General features: G+C 34.5%; 1 protein-coding gene and 2 long non-coding RNA genes across 13 annotated transcripts in view; 1 reads left to right on the forward strand and 2 right to left on the reverse strand.

The window, feature by feature from the left end:
• Window positions 1–12,160, reverse strand: part of LOC125648853 (phosphofurin acidic cluster sorting protein 2-like) — a 328,050-nt gene that overhangs the window by 151,784 nt on the left and 164,106 nt on the right. The window lies entirely within an intron of this gene.
• LOC130054641 (uncharacterized) lies at window positions 7,588–8,294 on the reverse strand. Its single transcript, XR_008802967.1, has 2 exons — window positions 8,065–8,294; window positions 7,588–7,860 (listed from the first exon to the last, which is right to left on the reverse strand). It is a non-coding gene; the product is annotated as an uncharacterized LOC130054641 (long non-coding RNA).
• On the forward strand, window positions 8,457–9,761 carry LOC125648874 (uncharacterized). The gene is made up of 2 exons (XR_007360472.2): window positions 8,457–8,587; window positions 9,245–9,761. It is a non-coding gene; the product is annotated as an uncharacterized LOC125648874 (long non-coding RNA).

Here is a 12,160-nt window from a genome sequence, read left to right on the forward strand (position 1 = left end):
TTATAATAGATCAGTTTGTGAAAAGTACCCCCCCCCCCCCCCCCCCCCCCCAATGACGAAGATCGATGCTTTTGGTCAAATATTAACAACCATGCTAGGAATATTTAATTTTCCCAAGCGTTTTCCTGTTTAAATCTATAAGTACGCTTTATCTCTCTAAGTATTTTATATTTCAAATCATTTTTACTAACTTTACGAAACACTGCTGCAGAAATAGTAACTAATATGTAAAACATATGACACACGCCGGAATGTATGCGAGAAGCAGACGTGTGAAAAAGAAAAAGGTGCAAAGTCACAAGGTGACTGTGACACAAATTCTTCAAAAAATAGCATGGAGACGATCAACTTCAGCGACACTAGCTACCATGGCCGCGGAAGAGCTGTTGATTTTGTAAACGAAGTAGCTCATATTAATGTTGATTAGATCTATAACGCCGTAGTTTGAAGGAAGACGAATTGTAGAGCTAGACGTTTTGTCTGAAGCCATGTCGTGTATAATGTATGCATGTATTTTTTTTTTTTTAAATTTATTTGTTTTCATTTACTCAATTCTTGTTCAATAATCATGAAAATTCTAAATGTTTCAATGGGTTCAAAACAAAAATATAGTTTCTAACAATGTATTCCAAAACAGGCATGAAGAAATTAGGCCCCTAAAAGCTGAGGTTTTAATTATATCTCACTCTACTTTCACAATCAGTTGATAGAAGAAGGGCACATTTAGAGCAAGTTATTAAATTTACTTATATGCATACAACATTGTAATCAGCCAAATAAATTAATTTTCAGATCAAATAATATTTATGTAACAATTTATAAAGATAATTCTTTTTCAGATACTTAAAATGATTAATTATGAAAATATTCTAGGGACATTTTGAAATGGAGGAAAACACAGAATACTTTGAAGAAAGATACAACATTTGTACATGTATCTCTTGTGTTTCAATTTTTTAAAAAATGGAATATATAGTGTCTCAAAATTAATCAGTATTCCATAAAAATTTATTTAGATACACTATAAATGTCTATATGCTGTGATATTCTAGAAAATAAGCTTCTGAATAAAAATCAAGAAATCTGCTGCCATGGAAACCAAGATTTTGAATTTTTTCTATCAAATTTATTTAAGTAAATTAAAGGAAAGGAACCTGACAAGATTTCCTGAAAATTTCATATTCCCACTGTCTTTCTTAGACAAGTTGTGTATTAATTTATCAAAATTCATTAACTCAAGTAATTGTGTACAAATTTCCATACAAATCAGGCTTTAATAATATAGGTGTATTAACATTAAAACATCAAAAGATATGACTAATTTGGACCCATCCTAAAGTCATAACCCTGGGTTACCCTGGATTGTGAAATTCACCATTTTTTGTACATCCTTTTCTACTATTCCTAAGTATGCATTTAGATTTTATACAGTATCAGCAAACTTACACATAAATATATACTATATATACTAAGATTGTCCCCGCCCTGGGGTCAGAACCCCTACTCCGGGGATCATGAAATTTACAATTTTCGTAGAGGCCTTTCTGCTCTACATCACTATGCATTTAGTTTTTCTTACATGTGTGTGGTTCTTGAGAAGAAGATGTTTGAAAATTTGTCTATTTTGGACAGTTTTGCCCCGCCCCTGCAGGCCCAAGGGGTGCAGGAATCCTGAAATTTACATTTTATGTCCCCCTTCTTCAAAATATATGTTTCATACCAAATTTAAAAAGAATTGGAATCATTATGATAGTTATCAAGAAGATTAATTGATTGAGTGTATTTTGCTTAATGTCTCTCTCGAGAATTTTTCACTGATATGGCGACGTCACCAAGACTGGCAAAGGGCTTCAAATTTAGGCCTTTACTCGGCGCTTCCGGCCATTGAGCAGTGAGGGAAATTCTTTAGTGTGCCACACCTATTGCGACACAGGACATCCGTTTTTAAGGTCATCTCCGAGGACCAGTTACATTCACACCTGATGCCGAGCGTTTGGCGATAGATCTATCACTACCTGTTTTAACGACTTAGGTCTGTCGCGGTTGGGATTCGAACCCCGGCCTTCCACATGTGGGTCGAATGCTTTAACCTCTAAGCCACCGCAGATGAAGTTAAAAATGTCTATTGTTCACACATTTAATAACTGACCATTTTGGCCCCACCCTGATACCAAAACCTCTACCCCTGGGATCATCAAATTTACAATTTTGGTAGAGGACTACTTGCATGTTCTTTCTAAATATCTATTTACTTTCAATTTAGTATCAACTAACACTAAAGAAGATGTTATTTAACACTTAATTAAGTGTTCTATACACATAAACACTCATTAAATACCAAGTTTGGCCCCGCCCTGGGGTCAGAACCCCTACCCCGGAGATCATGAAATTCTACTTTGGTAGAGGTCTTCCTGCTCTACATCATTATGCATTTAGTTTTTCTTACACCTGCAGTTCTAGAGAAGAAAATTTTTGAAGATTGATCAATTTTAGACAGTTTTTGCCCCACCCTTAGGTCCCCAGGGGTGCAGGAATCCTGAAATTTACAATTTATGTCTCCCTTAATCCAAATATGTGTCATACCATATTTGAAAAGAATTGGAATGATAGTTTTCAAGAAGTTAAAAATGTCTATTGTTCACACATTTAATAACTGTCCATTTTGGCCCCACCCTGATACCATGCAAAACCCCTGCCCCTGGGATCATCAAATTTGCAATTTTGGTAGAGACTTATAAAGCTACTCTTTCGAAATATCTATTTACTTTCAATTTAGTATCAATAGCACTAAAAAAGATGTTATTTAAGTGTTTTACACATAAACACTATATAACAAGTTTGGCCCCGCCCTGGGGTCAGAACCCCTACCCCGGGGATCATGAAATTTACAATTTTGGTAGAGGCCTTCTGGTCTACATCATTATGCATTTAGTTTTTCTTACACGTGTGTGGTTCTTCAGAAAATTTTGAAAATTGGTCAATTTGGGGCAGTTTTTGCCCCGTCCCATGGGATCCATGGGTGCTGGAGTCCTGAAATTTCCAATTGATGTCACCCTTGTCCTAATGGTGCTTCATATCAAATTTGAAAAGAATTGGAATGGTAGTTATCAAGAAGTTAAAAATGTTCAATTAAATTCTTAACGCACGATGTATGACAACGAACGACAACCATTTGCAAAAAATATCAATATGCTAGAATATGCAGATCCACATAAAAAGGTTTTTCAAACACTTTACCAAGATTTTTCAAACTCTTTACCATTTTTATGGAACTTCAACAGTGGTGGGGGTTGAATTTATCTTACAAAGCTCAGCATGCTGCTGACTGTCTTAGACTTATCATAGAACTACAGAGAAAATATATATCTTTTTGCTGCTATCATACCAAACCAGGGGATCAATTCTGACAATTTTCATTGTTATTCATAGGTCACATAAAGTCACTTATGCTTATTTATGAGTTGAGTGAAAAGTTCATTCTTTCTTTGTATGAGATGTAATAGAAGTGATACTAACCATGGGTTAATTACCAACAAAAGTCATACACGTACGTACATGCAGAATAATTCTGAGCAATGCATGCATACAGGAGTGTGAGATTTAATGAGTAACATCCTTCTCCATCAGAGATTTACATAAAGAAGAGCCATAAACAGGATATAAGCTCCATGTGTCACAAGACAGGGCTACATTTCTGTATAAGAATACAAAATATAACAGGATTTAAAGAAATATTCATAGAGATATTGTGATAATCTTTGCATAATAGACAAATAATCCAAAGTTACATTTCGTCACCATGCTCCAGTTCTGATGGTTTAATTCACTGTGATGTTTCAATAAAAAGTCGTAAGATGTTTACATTGGATGCACTTAAAATTGATTTGCTTACAATTCTTGTATTTTTCCTCAATAAGTGTAATGTTTACAAGCATATGTTTATGCACAGGGGCTAAGCCCTTTCTGGGCCCGAATTCTGTGATACCATATATAGAAAGGGGTCTGAACTCTGACCCAAATGAAAAAAACTAACCACTCGCTTCAAATTTCTAAAAAATCTTAAACTAATATAGGTATGTTATGCGTACCGAAAGTATCGAGTATTGTGCGCACTTGTGTATAATGCGCACCCCCAACTTTGAAAAAAAAAATGTCTGGAAAAACCTTAGTCCTATGTATTGTGCGCATTAAAAAAATTGATAGAATGCAGCGATTTTTTTCTACCCACTGGTACTAGTACCGGTACCCACTCAATTGGGAAAAATAGCGTCAAAATCGAACAAATTGGGAATTTTCTACAAATGTATCGGCAAATGATTTCAACTAAAAGAAAAGAAAAAAGAGAACAAAACAAGAAGTAGTCATCTCTTTACAAACTTTTTTACGCTAATATTTGCTGTTGTGAGACATAAGGAATCGTCATAGGCTCGTTTTAGAATCGTCGTAGTTCTACAAAACATGCGCACTGCCATGATCTGTACTTTCGATTTAATACCGGAAGTGGACATTTTAGTTAATTTGTACAACGTTTCAGACTAAATAAATTACGATGTCAGCGGTCTATATTTCGGCAAGTAAATTGGGAATAATTAGTCTCAAAATTGGGAAAAATCCATGGTTTTTGACATTGGGAATGGTACCGTTTATCGGTACCAGTAATATAAGGAAAAAAATCGCTGGAATGAGTGTGCAAATTTCAGAAATTAAGGTTAAATTCCGCAGGATGAATTCAAAAATTTGTATTCACGCATTATTTGTGTCCGTTACCGATAACAATCGTTATTTTTTTTTTTTTTTTTACGATGGTGGACATTAAACCAGTGATTTATAATTATGCAAATATATTGAGCTCAATGTTTTTTATATATTTAAAAAAATCCGTACTTGAACGATATTTGTGTCTGTAATTACCGATATCTTTCAAATAAAAAGCGTTTCAAATCAATAGTAGATAATAACGAATATATATATTGTATGTGTGTGTGTGCTTATTTCATAATTATTCATTCAATTATAATCTTTTAAGATACTTTGTTTTTATTCAAAAATATGGATTCAATCATTTTTCGTGTCCGTAACTACCAATAAAATTCTGTAAATTTATTTTATTTTTACGATGGTGGACGTTAATAACAGCATTAAAGTACATATCTCATGTTTTCAAAGTATACAATATTACATGCATTTTGTCTTCTTTATGCTTATAGTAATTAATTGTAATAGTTCGTTCGCCGAAATTTTGCGATAATTAACCACAATACAGACTTAAATCTAAGCCCCGATTTCAAAAAGTCAAGTTAATTAGGTAGGTAGTCACGTGGTACAGTGACGTCACATGCGCCCTTCGGATTGTGAAAGTACTGCGATATATGATTAAAAACTCAACTTTTAGAGGCCTAATTAATTTACCATGGGCAACATTTAAATCGATGTTGATAAATTGTCCGAGTTTTATATGTGTTCGCCTCCAGTGCACACATATAACGATGTAAATACCCAAATATAGCGAGTAAAGCGTGTATGAAATCGGCAAAATTGTGAGTAAATAATGTTTATGTGGGTCGCTGTCTACAAACTGTTTGGGGATGTTATTCCTTTATACATCTGTAATTGGCGCTGTTTTTCTAAAATAAACAATGCATTTTGGATTAGACAAATTATGATACGTTAAATTGTTGACAACTAGGCCCTATGCCAAGCTATTGTCACGCGTGCATTTCAGAAAGAAAGAAAAAGACAACACACAAATCAATAAAATTATTCAAATTTAAAGTGGTAATCACATTATTTTATTTTGATAAAGCAATCTTATTACTATTTTTGAATTGTGATCTGCACGTCTATAGGAAGTACGAAGTGGGAGCACGGCGTTATAGCCTACTGACGCACTCAGGATGCTACGAGTTCAATAAAGAAATAATTTTATAATTCAATTTAAAGTTAGGAAATACAATATTCTATTATTTGTATAATTAAAAGTTCAATTATTTTGTATAGATCTTTATTTTTTGTTGTTGTAAATCTACCAGTTGGTAGAAGTTACATTGTATCGTCGATATATGTTGTTACAAGGTGAAGGTCAGTTGATCCGAGTGTGTATTGAATTTGAAGAGCAAAACAGAATGTATGCTATAGGCCTACTAGTGCTTATAGATTCGATATATCCATTTTCTCGCAGTTTATCAGGGTCTCTGTCCAAGCGATGTTTGAAAAGGTGACTGGGTGTGTTTTTAAAGGTAAAGTTCTTGCTCCAACAAAAAAATTATCCACGTCTTTTTTCTCGTACCTTCCTTCGAAAAATTGAAAAATACTCAGTCTAAATCCTTTCTACCGACAACTAGTACACCCGAGCACGGCACAAAACAGCTTAATGCATTATTATTTACAAGCCGTTAACGTGACAATTGGTTTTTTGTCGATTAAATCTAATCTGTTTATGAAATGGCTAATAGATGTTTTCAAACCCGAGGGCGCATATGACGTCACACAAAATGGCGCGTAAACTATCGAAAGAAAATATGCATATCGCAAGATTTGAATTTCATCGCTTTCAAACTCGAAAACTACGCAAAATGTTTCATTAAAAACACATTTAAAGTAGTTTTAGGCATAAAAAGAGTTAATCTTGCTGAAAAAATGAAAAAGTTTAGAAACATGCGTTATGTCCTTTAACCCTTTAAAAGTGTTTTATATTTATGCGAATGCTGAGCAGAATGCTCATACAACTCTTCAACATTTGCTGTTTAAAATATCTAAACAGATTCCGTAAATCCCCATATTATAATTATGGCTTGGGCTTTGATCTTAAATATCCAAGCGTAGTGTCTCCTCACTTCCCGGTAATTGTTCAGAAGCCGATGGGCTAAGGTGGACCAGATAATGATATAATTGCTTTAATTAGTGAACAGGGTTCACTATTTCAAATCAAATTACCCCAGTAGATCTAAGTAGAGTACGCAACTCTAAAACAAATTGATTCAATTAGAATAAAAAACAACGTGGGCGGGGCAATTGAAAATTAATTGTTTTCCCCATCCAAAATTTTACATATAAGGGATGATAGAGCTGCCCTCATGAAAATTTTAGTCTGAAATTTTCCTGAAACATTCCAGAATTGTCTATCTGAATCAAGTCTGAAACATGCCTGTAATTGGAACATTCCAGGCATGTTTCAGACTTGGTGTTTCAGCCAATTGCGAGTGATGTTTCAGCCAAAATTTCAGCAATGTTTCATACAGTTTTCAAACTGTAAGTAAGCAAGGTTTCAGAAATATTCAGCAATTATTCAGTGCCGTTTCAGCAATTATTCAGCACTGTTTCAGAAATTATTCAGCACTGTTTCAGTAAATATTAAGTACTGTTTCAGCAATTATTCAGCAATTATTCAGTGCTGTTTCAGCAAATATTAAGTACTATTTCAGCAATTATTCAGTGCTGTTTCAGCAAATATTCAGTGCCGTTTCAGCAATTATTCAGTGCCGTTTCAGCAATAATACCCCACCTATTCAGCAATGTTACAGCACTTATTCAGCAAGGATATGCTAGCTTTTCATCCTGCAATATACTTTAAAAAATAATCGAGACAAATATATTTCAATTTTTATTTTTCATTCAAAATATCAAAGTCTTAAATTGTCTTTTTCAGGCACTACCTTTTTTATAATTTAAATTTCCATTTACTGTTTACTTGGTATTACATCCTACCAGGTCTTCCCACCTCTCTGATTAGAAATAGCTAGCTGTTGTAGGCCTTATAGTCCACTATGAGGTAATCATTCTGATTGTCATATAGATCTATGGGCCTTGTCTGTATCCAACGAATTTTTAGGATAATCCACTTCTTAATTTGCTTGAATCCATCTGAAATTATACTAGCATACATGTACATTGTAAACTTAACAATGTGTTTAATCTTATAAATAATGATCGAAGTTCATATAAATTCATGATCTTAATTAATTCAACATGGAATGATTCAAATTTATGTGATCGAAAGTTCTGATTTTTACATAGTACAGGCACTTAATAGGACTATTAGGTTAACATTAACACAAAAATTCATACCTCGAACTGCTAACAAAATGGCGTCGAAGATTCAGGCCAGGGAAACCAAGATCTGGAGGTTTTCATGCTTATGCATTCTCCCTCAAGGTATTTACTAAAATCTTTTCTTGGATCCTTTATACAGGAGAGTGGAATCGCATTAAATTTATCTTCACCCACTCATACAACGATGGCGTTATGATTTCAAGACATGGCTGTTGATCAAACGAATTTTTTCCCGCGTGCAATACTTCCGTCTGCGATTAATATTAAACTGGTACCCTTATCGACCTCGCCTATTTCGTATATAGGTAGCATCAATCAGCGGGGAACCAGTTTACAAATATTTTAAAAAAAAATACTGTCAAAAGTATTATAGCTCTTAAAATAAAGGATATATTCCAATATTTCTCCTATAAATTTTTTTATCGATTTTTTTTAATACTTTGTAATTGATTGACAACTTCCGTCAACATCGGAAGAAAACACAGAAGATGGAGGCCGGAGGGGCAGTGCAGTGAGAAGATTCTGCCTTACTTAACATGTAAGTTTCAAAACCAAAATAGTATAGGCTTAAATTATGATTGGAAATGACAGTCATATAAATAAATGGCACTTGGTTTCAATTTTGAAGTAGAGGTGACTGACTAATGAAAGTCGCCGATTTTTTTTAATTTATTTTTTTACACTTACGATTTTTGTTAGGCCTAGGACACCCATGTTTTCTTATGTAACAGTGTGTAAAGATTTCAAGCTAAATGCACAAATGAATTTCACTGCCCACAGTTATAACAAGTAGGGATTACACACGTTGTAATTGTAAAACGACAAAGTTACGACGACCCGAATTTTCTCAACACAATTTCACAATCTCTTGCTAGTGCCATTCTTCCATACTTTCACAACGTCTCGTAGGTTGAAAAATTCAGAAAATGCTTAATGCAGTTTTGTATTTGATTCCAATTGCAAAAATATACTATGGTAAAGCAGTTTAAGTATATCTATGACACAAAATGCTCTTGAATTCATACATTGAAATATTACGTCATTAGAACTGAATTACGATTATAAATCAAATATACAGCATGAGTAATACAGCAATAGATACTCAAGAATTTGCTTGAAATGTAGGACTGTGTGATTGTATTGTTATGGAGCCTCTAATTAATATATTCATATATTGTTATTGTATTTTTTTCAGTAAGTCATTCTTAGGAGAACTTCTTAGTAGATAATAAGCAGGCTGACTCTTTATAAATTGGGAAGAGGAAGGAGTCGGAACTGAACATTCTGGAGGGAGTGGCTTGTGCTGAGTTTTATTTTTTAAGGAAACTTCCATTCAACATGTTCAACAACAGAAAATCTGTGAATTAACCCACTGTAGAGTGCCAAAATCTGTTGCAACAGAATAGTTGCAGATTAATCTAATAGATCTGCCTGTGATGACCATGATTGGAACTATATCTTGTTTAGTAAATGGACTTAAATAATGATCAACTCCAAAAAGTACCAAAAACTGTTTCAACAGAATTGCTACAGTATAGATGCCTGTGATGACCATGATCGAGACTAATATATTTTTGATGAAGTGTTAAAGTGTATACACAGACACAAACATGGGCATAGTTAATTTGTTTTGTATTATATAATGTCCATTATGGGTTGATTTCATTGTCATGTCATATATTATGATTATAGTTTAAATAATTTATCTCCAAGGAATTTGTCTTTTCTCAGAATGATAAGTTGTCGCAATATTGCAGAGTTTCAGACAGTTTCAGCAATTTGAATGTTTCAGATGGAACTCAGCAATTTTAATTGATGTTTCAGACTGTCTCAGCAACTTGTCTGAATGTTTCAGTAATTAAGAAATGTTTCAGCAATGCTCAAGGTGTTTCAGCATATGTACTGAAACATGTTCAGCATTGATTCAGCAAGAAACATTTCAGTAAGCAATGTTTCAGTAATTAAGAAATGTTTCAGCAATGCTCAAGGTGTTTCAGCATATATGCTGAAACATGTTCAGCATTGATTCAGCAAGAAAAATTTCAGTAAGCAATGTTTCAGATTTGTTTCAGATATCTTTCAGCAAATTTTCAGCAAAATATTTTCATGAGGGTGACATCGGCATCAGTTTCGCTGGGTAAAGACACAAAGATGGGCAGAGAACGACAATCATTTACCACGGCAGAGAATCTAAACGTTATAAAGTATGCGGAGATTCATGGAAACAGGGCCGCTGGCAGAGAATTCAACATAGGGGAGTCAAACATCCGAGCATGGTGATTGAAAAAAGAGATTACTGACATTACCAAAAAGTAAGATGGCATGCAGAGGGAAAGAAAGACAATATCCAGACATTGAGGAAGATATGCTGACATGGATTCGCGACATAACAAGGAATTGCAGTTTCTATGACAGAATTACAAATTAAAGCAAAAATCACACCAAACAAAAGAAGATAACAGGTTTCAAAGCATCAAAGGGATGGGTATACAGATTTTTTAGACATTTCTATCAGAAGACGAACCCACATCGCTCAGAGACTGCCAGAGGACTATGAGGATAAAGTGGCCGACTTTCAACGATTCATAATCACTCAAGGAAAGAGAAACAATTATCCCCTTTCACAGATAGGAAATGCGGATCAAACGCCACTGACATTTGACATTCCATACACATCGACTATCGACAATAAAGGTGCAAAGACGGTTAACATCAAAACAACGGGAAATGACAAGAACAGATTTACAGTTATGCTGGCATGTACCGCTGACGGAGGGAAATTGCCACCCTACGTCATATTCAAGAGAAAGACTCTCCCTAAGGAAACGTTTCCTACAGGGATTTTGGTTAGGACACACCAAAAGGGATGGATGGATGAAGATCTAACTCAAGATTGGATCAGAACTGTGTGGAACAGAAGACCCAATTTTACGCAGAAAAGCCTTCTAGTTCTGGACGCATTTCGATGCCATAAGACTGAAAAAACAAAGAGACATCTCAAAGAAATAAAGACGACACCCGATATCATCCCTGGGGGTATGACTTCAATATTGCAGCCTCTTGATGTCAGCATCAACAAGCCTATGAAATCCCTTATCCCTTATGAGGAAGAAGTGGAATGAAAGAATGCTTCATGGGGAACACACTTATACAAAGTCGGGATTGCAGAGGAAAGTGGATTTACCAACAATTTGTCAATGGATTGTTGACGCTTGGGACGAAATACCAAAAGAAATGATTATTAAATAATTCAAGAAGTGTGGAATATCCAACGCAATAGATGGAACTGAGGATGATTTGTTATGGGAAGACGATAAAACTCCAACTGAAGAGGAAAATGACAATGACAAATCACCAGACAGCCTCCAATATGCGGACACTGACTTGCCATGGAGCGAGTCTGACTATCAAAAACTATTTGAAAGTGATAGTGAGGAAGAATTTTGTGGATTTACGGAGGCAGACCTTAGGGAATGCAATTGAAGTCAGAACCCCATGTTGTAAATAAATTACTAGTGCTTGCGACATTTTGGTTTAATATACAGTTCATTTTATGAAGTGCTTATGTATTTTACTATTTTACAATACTTAGCGCTTAGTGTTGTATTTTATAATATGTAGCTGAATACGTTCTCATAATAAAATTGTAAACTTAATTTCCGTTTCTCTGTTTTGACACTCCAGTACTAGGGCAGATAAAAACACACCTGGGTAAATTGTTAAATAAACAGTGGGGTACACACTGGCGACATGTAATTAAATTGGACATTGAGCAGTTTATTTCAAAGACAAATAAGGGACATCCGATATTAATTGCTTAACAAGTCAGCGATTCAGAATACGTAACAAAAGACCACGCAGCTATTTCTGATTTTATTGATTTTTTTTCTTCTGAGTATACGCATATACACTGTACCTACCGATTTTTCCAAGTTGCCTTTCTTCATAAATTAATCCATAATAATACAGCTTCAACAGGAGCGTATATTAAATAAACAACAAATTACGAAGAAAAATGAATTTATTTCTTTTCTTTCAGTCCTACTTAGTGGCCATTCACTGCCGTACTGTCATATATATTGGTACTAGTTTATATTAGCCGGGCCGACCA

Source organism: Ostrea edulis, chromosome 5, assembly GCF_947568905.1.
Source record: "Ostrea edulis chromosome 5, xbOstEdul1.1, whole genome shotgun sequence".
Lineage (NCBI taxonomy): Eukaryota > Metazoa > Mollusca > Bivalvia > Ostreida > Ostreidae > Ostrea > Ostrea edulis.